Source organism: Prunus mume, linkage group LG6 (assembly GCF_029339155.1).
Source record: "Prunus mume cultivar Tortuosa linkage group LG6, ASM2933915v1, whole genome shotgun sequence".
NCBI classification, from domain to species: Eukaryota; Viridiplantae; Streptophyta; class Magnoliopsida; order Rosales; family Rosaceae; genus Prunus; species Prunus mume.
The window spans coordinates 15122495-15128534 of NC_142703.1; the positions used below are offsets into that span (position 1 = coordinate 15122495).

General features: G+C 40.0%; 1 pseudogene; it reads left to right on the forward strand.

Moving 5' to 3' along the window:
* Positions 1 to 335: 335 nt before the first annotated feature.
* Positions 336 to 3359, forward strand: LOC103335347 (disease resistance protein RPM1-like; annotated as a pseudogene).
* The last annotated feature ends 2681 nt before the right edge of the window (positions 3360 to 6040 follow it).

Consider the following 6040-nt stretch of genomic DNA (forward strand, 5'->3'; position numbering starts at 1 on the left):
GTCAACCAGGTGTTAGCATTGCTCCACCTCTGCTCATCATCTGCTACCTTCTCCAACGCCTTCTTCCTCTCTCTCTGTGACCAGGTATCTCTCTCTCTTCATCTTTCTTCTCGTATGTGCTGTCTTTTCTCTTCATCTTTGAGTTATGTTCTTATTTCCTCCTTTGCTTGTTTTGTTGATTATACTTAGTGTTCTCAAACACCGATTCTGTGCTATCTCTGATTTACTCATCTGTTTTCAATTTTTCTGGCACACTCAACGACTTATCCTCTAATACGAGTTGTACATTATTTTTTGTCTTTATTTTTGTTTTCTCATAGCAAACTAGCTGAGTGATGGCAGAGACTGCAGTGAACATTGTCATTGACAAGTTGGTTCCACTGTTAAGGGAAGAAGGAATTTGTTGAGAGGCATTCATGACGACGTTACAAGTATAAAAGATCTCCTAGAGAGCATGACATCTTTCCTTAAGGATGCAGATGCAAAAGCAGAAAGGGCAAACATGAGCAGTGGTGTCAAAACTTGGGTGAAGCAAACAAGGGAGATGGCCACTCACATAGAAGATGTCATTGATGAATACCTACATCACGTGGCACGCCGTCGTAACAAACGTGGATTTACTGGTTTCCTTCATAAAACTGGTCACTTTTTGGAAGGGCTATTTGCGCGCCACGAGATAGCCTCGGAGATTCAACTTATCAAAAAACGTGTCCTCCAAATCCAGCAAACAAGTGAAGCATATTGCTTCAATTCAACAGAGCAAACTTCATTTAGCTCTTCAAGGAGAGATGATATGTTGTTTGACCCACGAATGGCTTCCCTTTACACAGAGGAAGCTGAGCTCGTTGGTATTCAGACTTTGAGAGATAAACTGATAGGTTGGTCGATAAGAGGAGAGGTAGCATCTGGACGCTCAGTCAGTTCATTGGTTGGCATGGGAGGCCTAGGAAAGACCACTCTTGCAAACAAAGTCTACAATAACCCAAGGTTCATAGAATGGTTTGATTGGCGCGCTTGGATCACAGTGTCCCAATCATACAAGAACGAAGGCATACTCAAAACATGATTGCAGAATTCCATAGGGTGAGGAAGGAGTCTGTACCAGAGGGAATTGAAACAATGGATTTGAAATTGTTGATTGACACTCTGAGAGAATATCTCAAGGAAAAGAGATATGCAGTTGTTTTTGATGACGTGTGGAGCACAAACTTGTGGCAGTGTGTAAAGCTTGCATTACCCGATAACAACAATGGCAGTAGGATAATTATCACAACTCGCAAGAGTGAGGTTGCTGCTTCTTGCAGAGAAGCTTTTTTTGATCAAGTGTACAACCTTGAACCATTGTCTCCAGATAAGGCGTGGGAACTCTTCTGCAAGAAGACATTCCAAGTTTCCGGGGGAAATTGTCCACTAGAGTTGAAGAAATTTGCTACTACAATAGTTAGCAGATGTGGAGGATTGCCTCTTGCAATTGTGGCTATAAGTGGACTTCTACAAACCAAAGGTGGGGATGTGTCTCAATGGAGAAAATTGCTTGATAGTCTTAGCTCAGAGCTAGAGTCTAATCCTCATTTGACAGATATTACAAAAATTCTTTCTTTTAGCTATTATGATTTACCATACCATCTCAGACCTTGCTTTTTATACTTTGGGACATGTCCAGAAAATCGCACCATCAGATGCTCTAGACTAATTCGGCAATGGATCGCTGAAGGGTTTATAAAGGAGCAGAGAGGGAAAACATTGGAAGATGTTGGAAGAATACTTGACCGAGCTTATCCAAAGAAGCCTAGTTCAAGTGTCATTAGTTGATAATTCTAGTGGGAAACTCAAACAATGTCAAGTCCATGATGTCATGCGGGAGGCCGTGATCCTTTTAAGGATTGCAGATCTTAGCTTTTCTCAATTTTTGGAAGAAGATTCAAGATTCAATGAAAATTCCAGGCACCTGTGTGTTTATAGCAATGCATACAATATTTTTGGTTGCATTGAAAAATCTCGTGCCCATTCCTTGTGTTTTTTCAATGGCATAGGTGACCCACAAAATCCTCTTACTACTTGTAGCAACTTGTACAAAAGATTCAAGTTGTTGAGAGTACTGGACTTTGAAGATAGTCTTCTTGACAATCTTCCTGAGGAAGTTGGATACATGTACCACTTGAAGTATTTGAGCTTGAGGAATACAAGAGTGAAGATTCTTCCGAAATCCATGGGGAAGCTTGTGAACCTTGAGACTCTAGACTTGAAGCATTCCCTAGTGGATCAGATACCAATTGAAATCAATAAGCTTCCTAAACTTAGAAGTCTTTTAGCATACAATGAGGACATGAACAAAAAGTATAGTATGACTAGACGACGAGGTGTGGTGATTCAGGATGGGATCGAGCGTTGGGGAAACATGCAAAAGCTATATGTTGTGGAGGCAACCGATAGTCTTGTTAAAGAAGTTGGGAATTTGAAGCAATTGAGAAGGTTCGGAATTCGAAAACTGACCAGCAAACAAGGGAAAGATCTATGCGCTTCCATTGGAAAGATGCCTCAGTTGCAATCATTGGAAGTAACGGCAATAAATAATGAAGAAATTATTGATATGCAGCAGATCTCCAATCCACCTCAACGTCTTCAATCTCTCAATTTCTTGGGGCGTCTAGAAAAGCTACCTGATTGGATTGCAGGACTTTGTCTTTTAACTCGATTAGCTTTATGTTGGTCGAGACTAGCAGGGGATCACAATCCCTTAAAAGTCCTACAAGGTCTGCCCAATTTATTGCTACTTTATATCTATGAGGCATTTAGTTGTGAGGAGCTGCACTTTGAAGAAGGATTTCCAAAACTGAAGGACCTCAGGCTCCAAAACTTGAAAGGCTTGAAATTGATGACAATACACAATGGAGCATTGGCCCTTCTTGAAACTTTGGAAATTGAATCTAGTCCACAACTGCGACAGGTGCCCTCCGGCATCCGCCACCTCGAAAATCTTAAATCTCTATTATTGGTTGATATGCCTATGCATTTAATGCATGGGATTGATGTTCAAGAAACAGAGCATCGTGTAGGTCCCAGAGTATTTTTTATTCAGAGCATTGTAGGTACTAATACATTAAGAACCGTCAAAGTAATAGATTCAGCGATTTTCTTGTAATGGGCGAGACTTTTGCAAGGAAGGAAGCAGCAGGTACAGTAGCACTCATTCATAAGTGGATGGATGGATATATGGCTTTTGACCAACCTTGTTATTTTTCATTTTTCTTTTCCAAGTTGTAAGAAGATTAGTTTATTTTCTCCTTTTCTTATTATGTAATAAAAGGTGGCAATAGGTCATTGGCTCAACTTGGACTTTGCAAACAATTAAATGTATTTCCTTCCATCTTCTTTGTTGAACATATTTATATTATATATGCCTATACTAATACTAATTTCAATGCATTCTGGATGTTAATCTATTAATCTATTATATGAATTGTTATTTGGGTATGGTTGAATTGTTTTGCTGTTGAAATTGGGTAACATTACTTTTGGTGGTTTTAAAGGGATTATCATTGTGAAGTTGCGAAAGGGGCAAGAGCTGAGGCTAAGGGCCATTGCCAGAAAAGGGATTGGCAAAGATCATGCCAAGTGGTCACCTGCAGCCACTGTCACTTTTATGTACGAACCAGATAGTTGAATCAATGAGTTGATGGATACATTTACTCTTGATGGGAAGAAGGCTTGGGTTGAAAGTAGTCCTACCAAAGTCTTTGACATGAATCACGTACATTGATGCTTGCTGTGCTGGTTATCTGTTTCCTCACATTAGTGGTTCAATTATATAAGCATCATTTGTTTTCTTCTCAGTTGGTCTTACTATACTAAGCATGGAATATTACAAAGTAATCAAGTATCTTTGGTGCTTCTTGAGGGAAATAGGAGATGGAAGTTAAATATATTGATTTTCCTCTGGAGTGACACTGAATGTGTTTAATTGATACTCATCTTATATTACTTTTTCTTTTTCTTTTGGTAGCAGTTCTTTTCATCTCGGTGGGGGTCTAGAATCCAGTTCGCCTTTCCCTGATTTGTGTTTAATAATTTACTTTACTCTAGTTATCAACCTTTTTTCTTAGATAGATAAAAATCTTGTATTGTGTATTATCCTAATGCTGCTTAACTCTAAAAATGGGGAAGTTGCACAATAGCAAGAGTTATAGGTGGGTAGATGTTTACGACTTCTGTTAAGATTGTGCCTCTGATAGTTCTGTTTGTGGCAGGATGTGGTTTCTAAGAGGAAACACACAGGTCATGATGGTAGGAGTAATTGGGGCACTGTAAAATGTAAGTGAAGATTATACTGGTGGTTACAGGATTTATTTCGGACCTAGTTTTCAGGTTCTGGTTCATGTTGCTAGATTTCGTGGGTTACAAGGTTCAGTGACTGCCCAGAGGATACAAGTAGTATAGACCTGGGGACTGCTGTCCTTTAGTATATCTTTGGTCATCCCATGACATTTGAATCGCTGCATGTTGATTGATGTGGAATATCTTGAGGCAATTTATCAACTATGTTTTCATGGGCTCCATTAAAGGGAGTTCATAAAATTCCTATTTAAATGAAAGCTATTCATTCAATTTTCATATAACAGTCAAAATGTATTTGAGTTGTCCATCTTTCAGATAAATGATGAGGGATTCTCTTGCAAGTGCCCTTTGACTGGCCAATGCTCCAATACGATTATTTGGTGTGCATTTTATACGTCTTTCTAGATAGCGGATTCAGATCCCAGATTTGTTAGCTAATGCATTTGAATCTTGTATTATAGCTGTTACAGCTTGCTTAAGCTCAAATTATTCATTTCCATGAAAATACAAAGGTTTTTTAATCACAAAACGTCCTTGACGTTTGCGAAACTATCATATTGCATCCTTAAAGTTTTTTTGTATCACTCATGGTCTCTAACATTTATATAGGTGCTCTTAAATAGTCTCTCTGTTAAAAAAACTGTTAAATCCGGGGATATAATCGTCAAATCAATCCAAAATTATAAAATATTTTTTTTTTATTTCCTTCCCTTCTCTCTTTCTTTCCTCTCCGCCAGATTCCTTATCTCTTCTCTCTATGTTTCAGTCCATCGTTAAGCTCGAATGGACCTTCTCTGGGTCGGTGGTGAGACGACAATTAAAGTTCATATCAAATATCAAACACTGATTGGTTGCTATGTAACACCCCGACCCCAAATTTATCCCATGTTTTAATTTATCTAAGTGGAATTGAGAAATTACCCGTGGGATAGGGGTATTTTAGTCATTTTCTTATCCGGAAGGAATTTGGGAATTCGGTTGTACCGTTGCGTAGAGCACGGTGAGATGAGTCCGTAGACACGAGTGGGCTCGAATCGGAGTTGTAACCGAGAGAGATATGATTAAATGAAGCTCAGTGGCATAATCGTAAATATTTGGAAAATGGATTTTTGGTTAAAAGACTGAATTGCCCCCGTCTCTCTCTCTCTCTCTCTCTCTCTCTCACTCTCTCTCTCTCTCTCTCTCGGTAGCGTCTCCTCTCTCTCCTCGGTTTACGCGGAATTTGGAGCCACGTTTGGTAGGCCGTACTCTCGTCCCCACCAAGGTCGACGGGGCGATACCAAAATGATGGGCCCTCTTCTTACCCCAGCTAGTTCCGCCGCCAGCCGCCGTGATTTCGCGGGAAAACGAGGAGAAAAGCTCCGGTTTGACAGAAATTTCGGCTTCGTTCTCCGTCGTCCAAGCGCCATTTTTAGCAATCAAGGTATGGAAATTCATCCCTTCGCATGATCTAGCTGATGGTTGGGTAGGATTTCATAAATTTTGAGACTAAGTAGCTCGATCTACGAATTGAAATTCGGCCGGTTTAGGATCGAGATTCCGGCCACCTCGGTCAATTTTTGAGGTGTGCACAAGAACAAAAGTGACTCCAAATTAGGTGTATTACCTAGGGTAGGAGTCTTGGCTCACGATTTGGAAGTTTTCGGCGATGCGATATCTCTTTGGACACCCACACGGCTGCCGTGCGTTGAGGGCATTTTTGTCC